The sequence below is a fragment of the Schistocerca americana genome, chromosome 1, assembly GCF_021461395.2.
Source record: "Schistocerca americana isolate TAMUIC-IGC-003095 chromosome 1, iqSchAmer2.1, whole genome shotgun sequence".
Taxonomy (NCBI): Eukaryota; Metazoa; Arthropoda; class Insecta; order Orthoptera; family Acrididae; genus Schistocerca; species Schistocerca americana.
This window is the reverse complement of record NC_060119.1, coordinates 988,007,945-988,029,308: the sequence shown is the minus strand read 5'-3', so window position 1 is coordinate 988,029,308 and position 21,364 is coordinate 988,007,945. Positions and strand designations below refer to the sequence as shown.

The 21,364-nt window shown below is 36.6% G+C and overlaps 1 long non-coding RNA gene across 1 annotated transcript in view; it reads right to left on the bottom strand.

Annotated features, from left to right (window-relative positions):
- Positions 1-10,571: 10,571 nt before the first annotated feature.
- The window catches only part of LOC124615993, a 33,529-nt gene continuing 22,736 nt past the window's right edge, over positions 10,572-21,364 (bottom strand). The window contains exon 4 of the long non-coding RNA XR_006979835.1: positions 10,572-11,094. This is a non-coding gene — a long non-coding RNA (uncharacterized LOC124615993). The remainder of the gene's footprint in view (positions 11,095-21,364) is intronic.

Here is a 21,364-nt window from a genome sequence, read left to right as displayed (position 1 = left end):
TTGGGGGAGAGTGGGCGGCTCTGTGGCAACCATCGACAACTAGAATACTATTGTTAATCTTTTATGCTATGATTTTTGACTCTGCTCTCTTTGTCTTTGTGTCTGCACGCCATTATGAATTGTTCAATTGCATTGTGCTTCCATGTTTCATTAAAGTTTTTGATAATGAATCAGTAATTGGTGATTTCCATCCTCCACCATATCATTGTTAGGACTGGAATTACAACACATTTAATCTGCCATTGACATTAGAGTTCTCTGACAGATTCGCTAGTTTTTGAGGAAGTTCAGTAAATCAATTCACTTTCTTCACAGTAAAATATTGCTGGATGGAGTAAAACACACATAGTTTTAAATCTCTTGAATTTTCTTTCTTGAAAATCTCCAGTAGCAGGACATGCACTTTTGTGGCTAGTGGTCTGAACATTCTCAGGGTAATGTTTAGAAATCTATGTCTTGTTTTGGTCAGTTGACAAGTTGGTACATGTATACTCTGTCTGTTGCCGGTGTTGTGGTCATGTAGGTCATGCCTCATCCTGTAGGACTCTAGATTTCCCTTAATGTGAAGGAGGCACAAAAATATGTAATGACCATAAACAATCGTTACATCCAATTTTCTGAATAATGGCACACTGTTCCCCTGTCTCCTACTCAAAGTTATAGTCATTATTGCTGTTTTTCAGAGCAGTAATACTTTCTTGCAACCTGTAGGGTGACTTCACAGTAATAGGCCATAGCCAGCATGGCTGTGAAACAATAATTTATTATTAGGAGGCACTGATCGGTTATCACATGCTTCAGTTTTCTCAGGAGGAATATGACATGTGAGAGTTTGGTACACACACATGCAGTATGGTCTTCCTAAATGAATTTTCTGTCTCCCATGAACCCAAAAACGTTCATAATCCCTATACAGTTTAGGTATCCTTTGTCATTTAAGCTAAATATCAATTTTTGCCTTTTTTCTTCATTGATTTTCATTTTTGTTTACAACACCATTCTTTGTCACATTAAACAAAATGACTGCTTCTGCTTGGGCCTTACTGGTATTGATGCCTTTTGAGTACAAAGTTGTGTCATCTGCAAATTGCAAGAACTGTCCATAAGAACTTAAGTCATTTACAAAAACTAGGAAGAGGAGGAGGTCCATTACCAATCCCTGCAGTCTGTCATACTCCAACTTCCATTCACATGATAGTGCTCCCTGCACTGACACAATCTGCCTGCTGTTTTCCAGACAAGATTTGAGGGTTTCCAGAATAGTGCCTCCAACTACATACTTCTTAACTTGACGCACTAAAACTATGGTACTTTCCTAAACTGGAAGAAATTTGGCAGCAAGATGGTCTGCTGCCGCACTGGCACAACTCAGTACACAACTGGTTAAACAATATTGAACCTACCCGCTTGATTGGCTGCAAGGGGCTAGATGAAGAGCTCATTTTGAAAGGCCTCCACATTCGCCCTATCTGACACCATGCAAATTTTTACCTTTGGTGGTTTCATAAGGATTGTACATAAGTAGCATCACTACCAGCTGATCTACTCAGCTTAAGAAAAAAGAAGGAAGCAGCTGTTGCAACAGTTACTACAGATGCACTAATCAAGGTTCAGCAAGGACTCACCTATTGATTTGGTGTGTGCCATGTGATGAATGTTGCTCACATTGGGAAATTGTAAAAAATATATATGAGTTGCCATTTCATTTGATGTATTATTTATAATTGTAGGCTGATGTAATAAATCTCAATGCTGTGAACATGGAGGACATGGACGGTGACTGCAAATAGGTGGTGCTAGATGGGAGTTTGGGTTGGCCGGAAGGCATGCCGAGATAGTCCAGGCAACTGCAACAAACACTGTGTGTGTGTGTGTGTGTGTGTGTGTGTGTGTGTGTGTGGTACAATGGTTAACACAACTGCCTAGTAAGCAGGAAATCATGGGTCTGAATATCAGTCTGGCACACATTTTGACTGCTGATGCCACATAAAGTTCCAATACACCTAACATCAATATTCCATCCTTTTCTTTTCCTTTCTCACCCCTCCACCTTCAGTTTACATAATATGTATCACAGCTGGAGATTAGGTGTGGTGTTGGTTCTTATGGACATGTCTGAAAGAACAGACATCATGTTTCCATACAATTGATCCACTTGATGCGCAATGAATGCATCACTTTCAGTGCAGATGCACAATTACATTCCACCTCCAGTGCCAATCTCAAAGTGCCACGCATGGAGGACAGGGACAATGGGTAGGTGGCACTAGATGGGAGTTTGGGTCAGCCAGGAAGCTTGGTGAGATAATCTGCACAATTGCAATAAGCACTGTGTCTGGCTGGATAGCTGGGTTGGAATCCCTTTCCAGTGCACATTTTCACTCATTACTGCTGATTCTGCATAGTCCCCATGCCACTTACATCATCAGTTCCTTCCATTTCCTTTTAGTTCATTATGTGAAGATATTATTTTACTTCAAAAATGCTTATTCTATTCGTAATCTGCCTGTAGAGTTTCTTCATGATTAACACACTGTTTTCATGATGGAATGTAACAATATTATGAAAATGAATGTTGCTACTCCCCATATAGTGGAGCTGCTGAGTCACAGAGAGGCACAACAAAAAGACTGTCACTCTGTTTTCATGGTCAGTACTGTGGGCAACAGTTTTAGTTTTATCTCAGACTTATTTATTTCAGCCTAAAGGGCAGGATATTGGCATATCGTTATGAACACTGGCTCATTATGATCACACACTGATTGTATGTCTACTACTGAGCAAGTGATGATCAGCCTGTTCCTCCTGCTGGTTCCTTATTGGTTGATTACATTGTCAAATAATAACTGCTTTTGCTTCCATCCCCTTACATACTATAAATCTTCATCAACATATAATAACATATCTCAAATACAACCACATGGTAAGATGTTCTGTTCTACATTTTGCTTAAAACAACTATATACAAGAAAACTATACATCAAGACTCTCTTTCTGCTTCATTATATGAACATGTTTTCCCATGTTTATTTATTTATTTATTTATTCATCCGTAGACAACTTGTGTTGTATGGATGTCGTCAACTGTATACATGGAATGAGTATATACATAATAGTACTTCTGGTAGTACATATTTCTATGGTGCAACTTAATCATTTGTACACGAAACAAATACAGACCAATCTTAGTTACAAATAAATATAAATTTACAAATGTATTCTTGCATGGATTACACAAAACAAATACATACCAATCATAATTAAAGATAAATATAAATTTACAAAGGTACTCTTGCATGAATTGAGGTGAACACATGTCATTTACAGTATTCTTTGACAGTATAGTAACATTTATCTGCTAAATAATTTTTTGCAGCTTTCCTAAAGGCATGTATTCCAGTTTCAGCTTTGATCTCCTCTGGAAGTCTATTATACATTTTTAATCCATTAAATAATAAACTATTTTGGGTTTTTGTTTTGTTTTTTCGTATGAGATGCAAATGGTGGCAGGATCTAGTCCAGTGTTGGTGTATAGATCTGTTTTGTGTGTACTGGTCAATGTGTTTCTTTATATATATCACAGTCTGAAAGATGTATTCACATGGTACTGTCAAGATTCCCATGGTTTTGAATAAATCAGTACAGTGAGCTCTCTTGCTGCTTTTTGTTATTATTCGTACTGCCCTCTTTTGCAGCTTGAAAATTGCTTGTATGTTCTGCACATTTGTACCCCAGAAGGTTATGCCATAACTAATTATTGAATGCACATATGCAAAGTATGTCGTCTTAGCACATGAACTATTACATACTGACATAATTATCCGGAGTGCATAGCAAGCAGTAGCAATTTTCTTTTCTAGTGCTGCAATATGGTCAGTCCAGTTAAGCTGTGAGTCAACATGCATACCTAGGAATTTTGTGTTTGTGACACAATCTATAAGTTCATCTTTAACTCTTAGGCCTATGCTATTATGTTTTTTATTTATGTGGAAATTAATACTGTTTGTTTTTTTAATATTGAGGGTTAATTTGTTGCTTACTACCCACTTGCATACATGATTGAGAGTTTCTTCAGCTTTGTCTCTCAATTTGTCTGGTGACTCGTCACTGATAAGGATGCTGCTATCATCTGCAAATAGTATTGCTTCCCCGTATTTCACACTCTGGGGAAAATCATTGATATATATTAGGAAGAGTATTGGCCCTAACACACTTCCCTGAGGGACTCCTATGTTAATATGTTCTGGTTTAGAAATGTGTTTTGTCAATCTGCTGAACTTCGTTTGTGAGATCTCTACACACTGTACCCTATTTTCCAAGTACAATTGAAACCAATTATTTACTGTTCCCCTTATTCCTAGTGCCTCCATTTTGTTTAGTAGTATTTTGTGGTCTACCGTGTCAAATGCTTTGCTAAGGTCAAGGAATATGCCTGTTACATGTTCACCTTCATCAAGTGCTTGTAAGACAAAGTTTGTGAAGTGAGCTACTGCTGAACCTGTGCTTCTTCCTGGCCTGAAACCAAACTGATCTTTACACAGTAGGTTGTACTTGTTTAGGAAATCCATTAGTCTCCTTTTCATTATATTTTCTATTACCTTGGAAAAGGATGAGAGTAATGAGATGGGCCTATAGTTTTCTATATTTTCTGGATCGCCTTTCTTAAATAGAGGCAGGACTTTTGCACATTTTAAGTATTCTGGGAAGCAGCCTGCAGTGAAAGATTCATTTATGATGTGTGCCAAAGGATGTTGTATGCTGTCAATGCAGTCCTTTAGTAAGCACACTGGCACTTCATCTAAACCTGCTGATGTTTTATTCTTTAGATTCTTCACAACCACCCTTACTTCTTCTGTAGAAGTCGGTAACAGTAACATTGAGTTATCCATATAGTTCAATTTTTGTTCAGGCTGTTTTTTGCCAAACTTTTGCTGTAGCTTGGTAGCAACACTGCTGAAGTACTCATTTACAGTATTTACTAGTGTATTTGGGTTATGTATAATAGCACCATTATGTTTAATTTGAATGTTTACTGTTTTTAATTTATTACTGTTTGTTTCCTGTTTGGTAACAGTCCAGGCTGCTTTAATTTTATTTTCTGCCTTTTCTATAATACTGTCATTGTGGGCTTTTTTTGCATCTCGTAATACTCTTCTGTATATTCTTTTGTATGTGTGGTAGTAGTTTAGGAAACCAGGATCACTATGGTAGTTTTTTAACAAAACTATGACATTCAAAAAATTAACCTCTGCCTCCTGTGCTCCCTCAACTCTATTACTCATGTCATTATACTATCATGATGATACCCATATAGCACACTGGAAAAACTGTATTATAGCCTAAGGCAGTGACAGATTATTCACCAAATAATCAAGTATGAGACTCATATAATAATATAAATGTACTAAATTAATAAAATGATGAAGATACAGGAGATCAAAAATGGTGGAGTTGAAACAGAATCCTGAATGTAGAAGAATGGATGGCTAAGTGGGACAGGAAAGGTGTCGAAACAAGTGTACCAGAACGAGAAGAATAGTTACACCAAGCTAGTGAAAGCATTACTCACCACATAATGTATTCACTAAAGAGTAGTAAAACCCACATCTAGTGGATGGATTCATGTTTACATTGATCCCTGCCTTTCCATCTAGCTTTGCAATACTGAGTGAAAGTCCACATTTACTTCTCATAACATTTGCCATTTCACTGTAAAACAAGAAACAAAAGAACAAAAAAATCTTCCACATCTGATAACTCAGGTTGCCTTTAACATTCCCAGTGCATTAAAAACTACTGTCTGTACTGTCTGTAAATCTGCAGTGAACACTGCTTTTTTATATTTACACTGAAAATCATTTTCTGAAAATTGTTTCTTCTTTCAACATTCAACCCATTGTTTACCTCATTATAAACTACTGACAGTTTGTACATAGCAGCTGCTGCTATATTCACAACAGGCATCTCTACTTTGGCAACCTTTGCCCCACCAAACATGCACATTTCACCGCAACATTATTTACATTAATCTTAACTAACTGCATCTCATCATTTATTTATTTATTTGTCCATATTAATCTCTTTTTCAGTACATATATTGTACACAGTATATTAGACAGAAAACCTTTTAGCTATTGTTTTTCAAACGTCAAACATACATTATTTAAATTTTTATAACAAATTGGATCTATTCAGTTAATAATTACATTTTTTTAAATACTGTATATTTATGACTTATTTCTACAATTAAAGATACAAATTACATTTTTTCTTGCATAAGATACTGTGAGATTGAATAGTAGCAGTTTTTCAGAAGGTAGGTTGTCACAGACTTTTTAAAGCTTTGCAGTTCAGGAAGAGATTTTATATGTCTTGGTAATCTGTTGTACAGTTTTGTTCCTGCATGATATACACCTTTTTGGCATAATGTGCTGTTACAATGATTAAAGTGTATGTCACTATCTGACCTGGTACTGTAATCATGGACACTTTTGTTTTGAGGAAAAAGGTTTTCTTTTCTCAGTATGCTTTTTTTGACATGCATGACTACTTCCAGTATATAAATGCAGCGAAGGGGTGGGATCTTTAGATCTTTAGAGAAAGGTTTGCTTGGTTTTCTGCTGCTTACTTGTTTCATTATTCTTATAACTGCATTTTGTTTTCTGAAAACTGTAATGGCCTGGTGTACATTTCCTCAGAAAATGATACCGTACTTCAGTATTGAATGTACACGGGCAAAGTATACAGCCCTGACTGTTTCTGCACTGGTATTTGCAAAGAATTCTTACTACACAGCTCATTTTTGCTAGTTTTGAATTTAGGGATGAGATATGAGCACTCCATTTAAGATTTTCCTGGATATGAACCCCAATAAATTTAGTTTCATTGACAGCACTAATTTTTTTGGTTATCTATACATATTATGGGTTGTGTCGCATTTTTATTTCGATCAGTGTAGAAATTCATGAGTACCGTTTTTTGGGGATTAACTATTAGCCTGTTTCTGGTAAACCATTCAGACACTCCTTTTGTAATATCTTTTGCATATGCAGTAAGATTTTCTTCTTTGTTCCCTTCAATCAATAGATGGTGTCATTTGCAAACTGTACTGGTTCAGAATCCCTAACATGTAATGGGAAATCATTAATGTACACCAAAAAAAGAAAGGGACCTAAAATGGAGCCCTGTGGAACACCATGACTTAATCCACATGGTTCTGAAAGGTGTACCTGGAGTTCATTTCCTTCAAAGTACTTAATTTCAGTTACCTAAGAGCAATATTCCAAATATGATTTAATCCACTGATTTGGCACACCTCTTACATCATGCCATTCAAGCTTCCTCAGGAGTACAGAATGATCAATCACATCAAAAGCTTTTGTTAGGTCAAAGAATAAACCTGAGATATTTCTGTGGTTGTCCACTGCATTTAAAATTTGGTTTATCAGATTGAAAGTGGCTGTTTCAATTTATCGCTGTGGTCTGAAGCCATGTTGACATCCAGAAATAATACTATTGTTGCTGAAGAATGTTGTTAGTTTTGAAAGGAACACTTTTCCAATAATTTTCGAAAACCCTATAAATAGAGACACAGGCCTATAGTTACCCAAACATTGATGATCACTTTTTTTTTAATATGGGTATTACTTTTGCCATTTGCAGTTGCTGGAGGAAGACACCACATGATAAGGATAAATTGCATATGTCCAATAAAGGCGAAAGTATTTATCTTGCTGTTATTTTTATAATATAATCTGGAATATCATCAACACAAGTTGAACAATTACTCTTCAGTGAATTAATGGTATTTAGGAGCACTGTTGGGCTTATTGGACTGAGGAACATGGATATATTATTTATTTCAATAGACGAAAGTTCTTTCCATGTTGTATTAAGTGGATTTCCAAATTTTTCTTTCACTAATTTTCCAGCAACAGTTGCATAATAAGAATTTAAAGTGTTTGCAACTGCCTTGGGGTCAGTGACATTCTTGCCATCATGTGATATCACAATATTTTTGTAATTTGTCTTCTTCCCTGTAAAATCCTGCACAGCTTTCCACATGGACTTTTATTGGATGACTTCATAATATATTTGTCATTTTCCTTAATTTTTGCCTCTTTTGTGACACATTTCAAAACTAGCTTGTATTTTTTGAAATAACTAATAAATTATCGATTGCTGGGAGTTTTTGACTGCAGAAAACGTTCCCACTTCCTTTTATAAGATACTCTAATGCCTGATGTAATGCAGTTCTTGAATCTATCTGTGCTTTTTGAAATCACTTTCCTTTGTGGAAAAGCTATGTCAAAGTTATGTTTGAAAAATGTTCAAAAAATTTTCGATCTTTTCGTTGGTAATAGACGTACCATTTACTTCTCTCCAATATTGTTCGCCCGATTAGATACTGGAAGTATTCAATATTTTTCCTACTATAAATCCTTTTATGGATAATATTTTGTATACTGGTCGAAATGTGATTTACAGGTATGGTTAGTAATTGCGAAAGGTGGTCACTATAGCCGATATCAAAGTTTGTGATGCTCACTAGTCCATGTTTACACATACCTGATCAAGGAGAGTGACACTTGTTTTTGGTAGATGTGATGGAGAGCTAACAGTCAGACAAAGATTGTAGGCTTTTATAATATTTAAAAACTTTTCCCCATGATGGCTATGGCTCAGAAAGTCAATATTAAAATCACCACATAGTACCATTGTTTTCCCAGTTGTCTTACGTTTTCCTAAAGCAAGTTCCAATTTTTGGAAAAAAAAGAAACACTTATGTTGTTAACAGGAGATCTATACATACATAAAATAATAGTTTTTTTCAGACATTAACTCAGCAGCTGAGATTTCAAAGTCTCTTTCACAAACAAGTTTGCAAACAGATGCTATACTCTTATAACCTACATTTTCTTTTACATACATACAAGTTCCCCCATGTTTTGATTCCATTCTACAAAAGCAGTTTGCAAGGTTAAAATGCAATATTTTGAAGTATTGAAAATACTCATTTTGTAACCAATGCTCACAAAAACATAACAGTGAAACATCTTTCCATTCACTATTGAGGAGTATATTTATTTCATCAACTTTGTTTGTTAATGAATGAACATTATGGTGAACAATCTTCAATGTGTATTTGCAACTTAATTCTGCATCACATTACTATTACTGTTAATTACTAATCATTCAACCTTCTCATTTTGTAAAAACTTCTTTTTACTATCTGCACACATTTTGTTTCAATATCATCAAACACATCAATATTAACATCAATATCCACTTAAGCTAAACCAACCTTCTTGATATCAATAGTATCGATTTACTTTGCATCAAAAATCATTTCAAAACAGCTTTACACTATTCAAGTTAAATGACTGACAAAAATTAACAACTTCAACTTCCACTACCTCATTACATAATTTTCTAACTCATCTCTACTATCCCACAAGTTGTTACACTAGTGTCTGATGTTGATCCCACATTTTCTGCAAACTCATCTATTTCCTCTTAAATGCAACACTGCATTGTATCTTAGTTTATTACTTATATTCTGAAAGTTGCTTCCAAGTTTTTAAGACCACTATATTTTTCATCCATTTATACTATTATCTCATATGCAAAAAACTTTAATACTGAGTTGATGACATTGACCCATACTTTTTCTGTCCACTTTACTTTTGTTCACCCTTTTTGTCAATGTTGGTTGCGCACATAATAACAAACACTCTTCCTTTAAATTGTCCTATCTCCAGTTCCTGCTCTCATCAAAATTTGTTATCTGCTCAGGTTTCTGCTCATATGTTCTGCACCAGCTCATTTGTACTTCCATGGTGGTTTGTAATTTTTACTGTTAGATTCTAAGCTAGATCTTCTCATATACTGCTATTAGGTCCAAAATGGCACTGAACTCCTCATTGTGGACTGGCTGAAATCCTCTCCATACAGCATTGTCTACTTTTGGGTGTGCAATGTTATGATTAATTTTGTTATCAACATTAACCTAAAACCACAGTGCACAGTTTGTGCACAGTTTTTGTTACATGAAATGGTTTTGCTGTTTACTGTCACTGCAATCCCCAGTTCAAAGCATACAGTGTTGACTGTACTCAGTTCCTTGCATGTGCACAAAACCGTAAGTTCACCATGATTTTCATAGACCCTCCTCTGTCGCCTCTTCAGCAGTATGTCAGTCTGTTGTCTTGGAGTACTAGATGGTGCTTGCTCAACAATGTACACAACACAACACAACACCACAATTTTTATTTCACTTTTCCACACATTTATTAACCACAGAGTTCTATTATATGGCCAGCTTTTCAATAAAATTTGTTTGGTACTCACAAGCAACCAAGAGGCCAGTGGCACAGTTCTGTGAACAAATTTATTTATTTTATTCATTTATTTATCCATCTGTAGACAATAATTATTGTATGGATGTTGTCCAAAAGAACATGTAATTTTTAGGGAAACAATTTGTGCAAAAGGAACATACTATATTTTACATAAAATAGTACAAAGAACAATACATTCAAAATTGTACCAAAAATGTACAAAGAATAATACTTGGTCATACAAGACACAGTAATACAACATTTTATAGATGTATACTAACAGTATTGTAACTGCATAGTCTGTTTGCCCTAAGGCTTTACTTTGTCTTCCTTAAACAGAAAGCCCTTATATTCACTACAATAATTCAGTACAGATTTTACCACACTCAACAGCTGTCCATCAGATTTAAAAAATTAACAGAAACTTTAGAGGATGAAAGACAGTGTTTTCAGTTTTGCCTTAATATAAACATTATCAGAATAATTTATTGGCCTAAGTAAACATTTACCAAGTAAAAACATTGTTCAAGTACAAATTCTTTAAATTCTACTTTAAATCTGTTTTCATCTTCTAACTTTCTGATGTTGGCTGGCACTATATTGTAGAGTTTTGTACCAATATGGCTCACATGCCTTTGTGTATGTGTTCTTTTTATCACTGAGTGTGGAGTGCTGTGCTATTTCAAGTATTGTAGTTATGGAAGTTGGCATTTGCCTGTGGATGACTATGTGTTATTATTCAGGTAGCCCTCTTCTGTAACAGAAAGATTTGTTTTAGACAGCAAGTGGTGGAATCCCAATATATTATTCCGTATGTTGCAAGAGACTCAAAATAGCCAAAATATGTCATCCTGCCACTCTCTCCAGTACAGACATTCGCAATAATTCTAAGAGCAAAACAGGCTGAGTTAAGTTTCTGCACAAGTTTCATTACATAATCATTAAAATTAAGATTTTCATCTACGGGAATCGCCAGCAATTTTGTTGATGCCACTCTGTCTATGGCCTCGTCACCCAACAACAGATCAAGATTTATATTTTGACATATTTTCCCAAACTGCTTATAATTTGTTTTATTTGCATTTGATGTCAACTGGTTTGCATTGAACCAAGTGTGGACATTCTTTATTACTTGATCAGTAGTTGTTAGTAACATTTGCTTTGGTGCACCTATTATGACATTAGCGTCATCTGTGAATGGTATGACATTTGCTGCTCCATCTGAGATGTGAAAGTCATTTACATAGGCAAGGAAAAATAAGGGAATACTGCCTTGCGGCACTCCTATTTCCACTTTTTTTGCATCTGATACTAAATTTATTTTGTGGTTAGAGTAATCTGACATCAGTTCTAAAATCTGTCTTCTGTTTTGTAGGTATGATTCAAACCAGTTTTTCCCTGTCCCATGAATGCCTAATGTTTCCAGTTACCTAAAAGAATGCCATGATTGACACTGTCAGATGCTTTGGAGATCTAAATTTATTCCTACGACTGTTGTGTTTTTCTAGATTTTTGTTTGTTCAGTGTAGCACATTAGTGCTGTTTCTGTATTTTTACCAGCCTGGAAGCCATGCTGATTTCTATTTAGTAACTTATGGTCATTTAGATATTTGTTGACTCTGTGCTTCATTAATTTTTCTATTATTTTGGAAAATGTTGGAAGGAGTGATATTGGCCGATAGTTTTCTACCTTATGGTTGTCGCTGTTTTTGAATAATGGCTTCACTTTTGACATTTTCATCCTTTCTGGAAACACTCCTTCACTAAATTATAAGTTGGCTATATGTGCCAAGGGTCTTGCGATTTGTGCAGCTGACATTGTTATGATACAAACAGGCACATCATCTGCTCCTGCTGACATTTTAGGTTTCAAGCTTTTATTACTTTGAACACTTCATGTTCATCTGTTGGATCTATCCCCATGCTACAAGCAGCTTTTGGAAAGTCAGGTTTTTCTTGGTTTGTAAATTTCGAGCTTAATGAAGTTGTTGCATTTATGAAATAATTGTCGTAATTTGCCAAATCTTGTTTTCTAATATTGAAATTTTCTGTGTTTTTGAGAATGATATCCTGGTCTTCACATATCTTTCTTGTTTCAGTCTTCACAATACCCCATATGGCTTTTGACTTATTATCGAACTATAAATTTTACCTTGGCACTTACTTTTCGATATACCCCCTTCTATGAACTGTGGATCTGTAGATGTCTTTAATTTTGAATTTAGTCTCTTTAGAGTTCCACAGGAAATTTTGATGCCAACTGTGATTGAAGAACTTGGCTTTGTATTGTGATGTGATGTGATTTTTGACAGCTTCTTTGGAAAGTACATTTCGGAATATCCCATGAAAATTGAAGAAAAAGTTTTATATGCATCATTCGTATTTGTTAGGGGCAGCACTTCTGCCCAGAACTCACTAGTCAGCTATTTATAAATTATACACAGTTTACAGTGAAAAATTTTCTTTTACACATGAAGTACACCTTTTTTCCTTGCAGTGGCACTGATGGAATTTTGAGGACAAGAGCATTATGGTCTGATAATCCCCAATCAGTATTTTATACTTCTACTTCTGTGGATTGTACATTTGAAAATATATTATCTATAAGACTGTTTGTATTATATTTTATTCTTGTGGGTTCATGTATGTGTAGAAACAGATTGAAACTACATAATAGATTTAGAAATTGATTTTTTAGTCAACTTTCATTCACAAGATTTATGTTGAAATCTCCATAGACAACTATAGTGGCTCTTTCAGTAAAAAGAATGTTAAGCAATGTTTCTAATTGATTAATGAATATGTCTGTGTCCCCAGTAGGTGGTTTCTATATTGCTATGACTATGACTTTTCCCTGTATTTTATACAACTGTATAGCTGCTGCTTCAAAATGATTTTCCACACTCAAAAATTCAGCTTCACACCTTCTTTTGTACCTGATACTTGATTTAGTAAAGATACATACACCTCCGTTTTTGGCATTTTTTCTATAAAACTGACTTGCCAACATATATGGATGAATATTAATGATACTTAGTTCAAAAGTTCTGCACCAATGCTCCATGAAGCACACACCATCAATGTTTGCATCATTCATTGCTACCTCAAGTTCTAGTGATTCATTTCGAAGGCACTGAATATTTAGACTTAAAATCTGCAGGTGACTATCGTGAGAACTGGTTACAGTTTTATTTACGTTTTGTACTGTCATATTCATTCCCGTTTCCTAGTGAGATACCAAAAATCCTTGAGAAGGTCAGGTTTCCTGCACCTCTCGGGACGTACCTGTACATTGGGCTGTGTTGAGTTTCTTGTTGCTGCAATTGGTACTGCTGCTAACGTACTTAATACTGCCATTTTTGTTGTTGTTGCTGTTGTTGTTGATGGTGATGCTATTTCTGACACTTCAAATGTTGGTTCTGCCACTACTGCTGTGCTTTCTTGTGAACTTGGAGTCTTCTCATTTTTCTTGTTTTCATCTAAAATAATATTTGGATAATGAGGAACTGTAGTTCTCCTGTCATTCAAATCACTGCCCACTGTTCTTTCTGTTAATACTTCATCTTTTTTTACGCGCTTTGCTGGTGCTGATGATGGTTCTAATGCTTTTACCTCTTTTTGAAGTGCTTTTGTTATGGAGTCTGGCGATGGTGATGCAGTTATCATTTTGGTTTTGAATTTATTTTGGTGGTTTTTTAATTTCCTTGGTCATCAGGTTTGCCAGATATTTCTTTCCCCACGCCATTCAGGTGAAGTCTGTCTTGTGTGTGGAATCTATGTCCAGTATTGCTTATATCAACACATTTCATGTTTTTAAAATGTCTGCAGATTTTTGCAAACTGATTGTTGGCACTTTTTATTTCCATATTAACACATGACCATCTTACAAGATCACAGCATTGTGGGATACTGACAATTATTACATTTGTTTATACTGTCATTGAAGCACAAGTTGACAAAAAAACTGTACAAGAATCAGTGGAAGCTCTAACAAGTCACTAAAGTAAATTAATTACACTGCAATACTTCACTTAGTTCAGTCCTTAACGAAAGTCACCACTGTCAACAATTGCTTATTATAATGACAATGGTAGTCCAAGCTTTGTATGAACCAAAATAGAATTCAGTCAAAATTTTCACCTCATAAGTTACAGAAATCACTTGGAAGTTTTTTTACATCAACATTACTGATGTTTTGTGGATGTTGATACACATACTGTTGCATGTCTGGTGCTCACAGGGAGACTCAAACCTACCAGTTATGTATGACCTTCTGGAATAGGATACAACTTTTGTAGAGTCAATTTGTTTGCTAATATCCTCTGGACATTACAGTCACCTATAACTTTATCTTGTACAGCTGATTTTGCTATTCTGTCCCGGCTAACAATCTTCTTCTTCATGCTCAGATCCTCTTCCCCAAAGATTTCATGAATTAGCTGGAAAATGAGCTCATTTCTCTCCTCAAATTACGTAAAGCATAACCACAGTTCCATCATTTCAACCATATATTGTCAAATTAACCATTAATACAATGTACTTTACAATGAGCGCCAGGCTCCTTCTACTGTCTACACTGTATACAGTAGAGTAGATGAATTACATTACATTTTACATAACATCCATTGCTAACACAGGTTCTTTGGTTATTCCTTGGTGGTCCACCATAACACCTTTCAACAGCAGCTACACAGAATAACATGTCCACCATAGCAAGTGGAGACCTCCATTCACCACTAATGCCAATGGAAGACACACACCCCCTGCATATATTCTTGGCTCTGCATAAACAATAGACTAGCAACTGTGCTTTGCTCCACTCTAGTTCAAGTAACTTAAAATAATAGTTTTTCTTTCTAAATTCATGTGAATATCTTCAATTTCTCGAAGAGCCTAAGAGTGAACCATGGCATTTCCTAATGAAATGTAGGTTACAGTATGTATTCCTTGATTCGAATAAAAGATATCCTATACAATACCTTACATGATTTCTACATTTATTGTTAAGAAATTTCCTGTTATCTAAAATATACTTCATTTTTTTATTAGTTCAAGTCTATCCTTCCATTATAGTTATGTGGACTCTATATTTTTGCCATTATTCCCTGTTCAGTATTTTATGTTTCTTTTATTTATTTATTTTCAAGTTCCATGAGTCCTTGACATGACTGTATCACTAGAATGTAGAACTTGTCAGACTATTAAGTAATAACCATATGTAAATGGTCATGAGACTTACAATTGAAATCATAAGTACACAGATACACAATATTCAAGCGTTCAAATAACAAAATATATTGTAGTAGTAATGATGGTTTCACAAATACATTATAAGGCTTTCTATATAATACACATAAAAACCATTGTTAACAATTGATGTACAGTGCTACATAGTCATTTCTTATAGGAATTCTTAAAATTACACACATTTCACTGATTATTACACAGTGTCAAAAAATTCCTGTGAAGAACAGAAGAAACTATTCAAAAGATAAAGTTTTAGCTATTTTTTGAATGTAGTCTTATCTCCAATGACTGATTTAACACAAACAGGAAGTTGTATATTTTTGTGCTTGCATAATGTACTCCTTTCTGTACCGTGCTGAGATTTTTTTAATATCTTTGTGAATATTGACTTTTTTCTTGCATTATGATCATGATATTCACTGTTGGCCCTGTACATTGTATGATTATCGTTCTGAAAGCACATTAGTGAAACAATGTATTGGCATGGCATGATGAAGAGCCCCAGCTGTTTGAATAAGTTTCTGCAAGAGCATCTAGGGTGCACTCTACCCATAATTCTGATTATTCTCTTCTGTGCAATAAAGGCTTTATTTGCTTGTGACTGGTTTCCCCAGAACATGATGCCATATATCATAAGAGAATGGAAATAGCTTAAGTATGCAGCTTTGATTGTTTCCAAGTCACAAACAGACAAAATTGAGTGAGTGGCAAATGCTTCTTAATTGTCTTTTACTTAGATTGATGTGGTAAACTGACCAACTGTTGTTAATGTGTAATCCCAGGAATCTGGAAGACGCAACTCTCAATACTTCTTTGTCACCACATTTTATTTAAATATTTTCCGGTTTCTTTTTCCTGTTTGAAACTGAATAAATTGAGTCTTGTTATTATTGACGGGCAGACCATTGGAAGTGAACCAATCTAGAGCTTCTTTAAATATAGTGGTTGAAGAATTCTCTACACTGCAGTTTGATAATTTCTCTGTCATAATGGTTGTGTCATCTGCAAATAGGTGAAGTGTGGTTTTTGTGCCATACACCAGGGCAGATCATTGACAAAGATTAGGAAAAATGAGGGACTAAGCACCAACTCCTGTGGTACTCCATACTTCACTGTGCCCCGGTCAGAGCAGGTAGGTGCCATTGCACAGTTATTCAATGCTACCCCATGCCTTCTACTATCTAGATATGGTCAGAGCCACATCCCAACTTTACCATATAAGCCATAGTGCTCAGCCTTTGTAAGCAGAATTTTGTGATCTACACAGTCAAATGCTTTAGACAAAAAAACTCCAAAAAAATACTTCTACCATTTAAAATTTATTTTATTACTCAAGAATCCAGTCTTTTTCCCAGGTTCTTCATTATAAAATTTAATTGTTTCTGATCATTTCTTACCTCTAGATTTCTAACAAATACATCTGCAGGCCAGCAGTTGTCACCACCCTGCACAGAAGAATGGGTTTCTGAAGACTTTGGTCCACAGAGCACGTGCCCTATCAGACCAAGAGAATCTACCCATAGAGATAGAACGTCTCAAAACAGTTTTCTCCAAGAATGGATACATGGACAGACAAATTGAGAGGGCACTCCAACCAGCCACTATACCACAGGTTCCTGAAGAAGACCAAGATGAAGCAAGGAAGGTGGCATATCTGCCCTATGCTGGCTCTATTTCTGCCAGAATCAGTAGGATCCTGCGTAAACACAATATCAAGTGTGTTTTCTGTCCATCCAACAAGATCGGGGGACTGCTGGGGAGTGTCAAAGACGACCTGGGGTTACGAAAACCAGGGATTTACAATATACCTTGCCAATGTGGCATGTCCTACATTGGCCAGACGACAAGAACTGTGGAGATCAGGTGCAAAGAACATCAGAGGCACACTAGATTAAGACAGGTGACTAAGTCAGCCATTGCTGAACACTGTCTAGAGCTAGATCATGCCATGAAGTATGAGGATACCAAGATTCTAGCACAAACACCCAGATTTTGGGACAGTGTCATAAGAGAATCGATTGAGATTAAAATGGCTGACGATCTTATGAATCGTGACACAGGGTACCAGCTAAGCAGAGCCTGGGATCCGGCTCTGGAATTGTTAAAGGAACAACGGGGCCAGCTGCAACACTACACAAACAGAAGAACCAGAGACATGGAGATGGTAAACGAGCCCCTGACGGACTGCCAGGAGCACCAGACCGAAGATGGAACACCCAGAAGTGGGACTGGTGGGCGCGGACCGCAGAGGGAACATCCAGAGCCGCAGCAGATGAAAAACGGAGCGGCAACGCTCCAACAGGTCGTGGTGAGCGGGCGCGGACCGCAGGGGGAACGCCTGGTACCCCAGACCGTAGATGAAACCCCCAGGAGCGGGTTTGGTGGGCGCGGACCACAGAGGGAACACCTAGAACCGCAGCGGACGGAAAACGGAGCAGCAACGCTCCAGCAGGTCACAGGGAATGGGCGCGGACCACAGAGGAAGCGCCTGCAGCCGTTGGTGGAGGGGGAAGTCCATAGGCATAAATACTGGACCAGGTCCACTCGAGGAGCAGTCTCAGGTCGCACCTGATGAAGGTCTCGAGCTACGTGACCGAAATATCGTGCAAGTACGACGCTGATATCCGGCAGAACACCCGACAACCCAAGATGTAAATACATAGTGTTTTCACCTTATTATACAGGGTGGTCCATTGATAGTGACCGCGCCAAATATCTCATGAAATAAGTATCAAACAAAAAAACTACAAAGAACAAAACTCATCTAGCTTGAAGGGAGAAACCAGATGGCACTACGGTTGGCCCGCTAGATGGCGTTGCCATAGGTCAAACGGATATCAACTGCATTTTTTTAAAACAGGAACCCCCATTTTTTATTACATATTCATGTAGTACGTAAGGCAATTTGAATGTTTTAGTTGGATCACTTTTTTTGCTTTGTGGTAGATGGCGCTGTAATAGCCACAAACATATAAGTATGTTGTATCACATAACATTCCGCCAGTGCGGACGGTATTTGCTTCATGATACATTACCCGTGTTAAAATGGACCATTTACCAATTGCAGAAAAGGTTGATATCGTGTTGATGTATGGCTATTGCGATCAAAATGCCCAATGGGCGTGTCCTATGTATGCTGCTCTGTATCGTGGATGACATCATACAAGGGTCCGGACCGTTCACTGGATAGTTACGTTATTTAAGGAAACAGGAAGTGTTCAGCCACATGTGAAACATCAACCATATCCTGCAGCAAATGATGATGCCCAAGTAGGTGTTTTAGCTGCTGTCACAACTAATCTGCACATCAGTAGCAGACAAATTGTACGAGAATCGGAATCTCAGAAACATCGGTGTTTGCTACATCAACATTGATTGCACCCGTACCCTATTTCAATGCACCAGGAATCGCATGGTGATGACTTTGAACATCGTGTACAGTTCTGCTACTGGGCACAAGAGAAATTACGGGACGATGACAGAGTTCTTGCACACATTCTATTTAGCGACGAAGCGTCATTCACCAACAGTGGTAACGTAAACCGGAAAATCCATTATGGCTGCAACAAGTGGAACATCAGCGACCTTGGCGGGTTAATGTATGGTGTGGCATTAAAGGAGGAAGGATAATTGGCTCCCTTTTTATTGATGGCAATCTAAATGATGCAATATATGTTGATTTCCTACATAATGTTCTACTGATGTTACTACAAGCTGTTTCACTGCATGACAGAATGGCAATGTACTTCCAACATCATGGATTTCCGGCACATAGCTTGTATGCGGTTGAAGGGGTACTGAATAGCATATTTCATGACAGGTGGATTGGTTGTCGAAGCACGTTCACCGGATCTGACGTCCCAGAATTTCTTTTTGTGGGGAAAGTTGAAGGATACTTGCTGTCATGATCCACCGACAATGCCTGACAACATGCGTCAGTGCATTGTCAATGCATGTGCGAACATTACGGAAGGCGAGCTACTCGCTGTTGAGAGGAATTTCGTTACATGTACTGCCAAATGGATTAAGGTTGACGGACATCATTTTGAGCATTTATTGCATGAATGTGGTATTTACAGGTAATCACGTTGTAACACCATGCGTTCTCAGAAATGATAAGTTCACAAAGGTACATGTATCACATTGGAACAACCAAAATAAAATGTTCAAATCTACCTACGTTCTGTATTTTAATTTAAAAAACCTACCTGTTACCAACTTTTTGTCTAAAATTGTGAGCCATATGTTTGTGACTATTACAGCACCATCTATCACAAAGTGAAAAAAGGGGTCAAACTAAAACATTCCTATTTCTTTACGTACTACACAAATATGTAATAAAAAATCGGGGTTCCTATTTAAAAAAATGCAGTTGATATCCGTTTGACCTACAGCAGTGCTATCTAGTGGGCCAACCATACTGCCATCTGGTTTCCCCCTTCAAGCTAGACAAGTTTTGTTCTCTGTAGTTTTTTCGTTTGACGCTTATTTCGTGAGATATTTGGCGCGGTCACGATCAATGGACCGTGCTGTATATCTCTAGAACTCAGGAATGTGCTTGTGCCTTAGTACTTCTTTAAAGACTAGCTTTTAGTAACTTAATATAAGGATAAAACATCAGAACATGATAGCACCCCACTAATGAAGCTGAGAACAGGAAAGTCACATAAATTATTATTTTTCTTTCTCATTCCTTTAGTCTGGAAGAAATTTCACCATATTTTAGGCATTTGCCCTTTCATTTCCTCTAAATTAATTCTTTTCTCCATCTTCCCAGGAACCCGTTTCCCCTATTTACTCAAAATATGGTGTGATGTACCCCTCTACCTCCTCCACTCATCAACAAAAACATGGTTGGGGCCATCCCTCCTACGGGTCCACCCGAACCTGGTATAAGATCCCATCTATGAGGAGTAACTCACCCAACACAACTCCATACCCTAACATAACAAGGTACACCATATCTCTCCATTACCCTAATAAGGAGTACCTCAAGCACTGTTTCCCTTCAAGACTCAGTACTGTTCAAGCTTCCTTCAAATATATTGTCAATGAGACATTTCTGACTCTCTGATCGCTTTTCAGTCTACTTTGTTCAGGCCACCTCCTGGTATTTTATGTATACTTCTATCCATTTCTATCAAATCCCCTTTTTACCTGTAATCATGTACTTCTTCAGTGTTAGCTAGTCATCTATTGTTTTATAAGAAAAGAATATTATGGTACTGCAGTCCACCTTCCAAAAAACATATCAGGCTAATATATTTCCTGATGTCCTTTGATCCTCCTGGTTACCGATGTATGTGTGTGTGTGTGTGTGTGTGTGTGTGATCATTAATCTTTGGGTCCTTTATGCCATGTCATCTGGTTTTTTTTTTTCTTTTTTCTTTTTTCTTTTTTTTTTTTTTTTGCCACAAGGAAAAGTTCTTGGTGATTATTTTTATTTTGATTGATTTATATGTACTTATTCTAAACAGATAACATTTAACATTAGTTATAATGATGTCATATTAATGTAGATCAGCTAGTTACACTCTGGGCTGAAATCATTTCACCATTTCTACATTATATAAGTCCTTTTCTTTACCATTTTATGGCTCTACTGAGAAAGATGCTTTAGAACGATGCTGTAGGATGTTGTATACCATGTACTCAATATGATTCCATGTATTTAGGAAAGAAATTTACTTGTCTCTCTTTACACATTAGAACTTAAATGATGATCACATATTAAAAACAAATCGCCAATTCTGAATTCTGGTACCTGGGCAGTATTG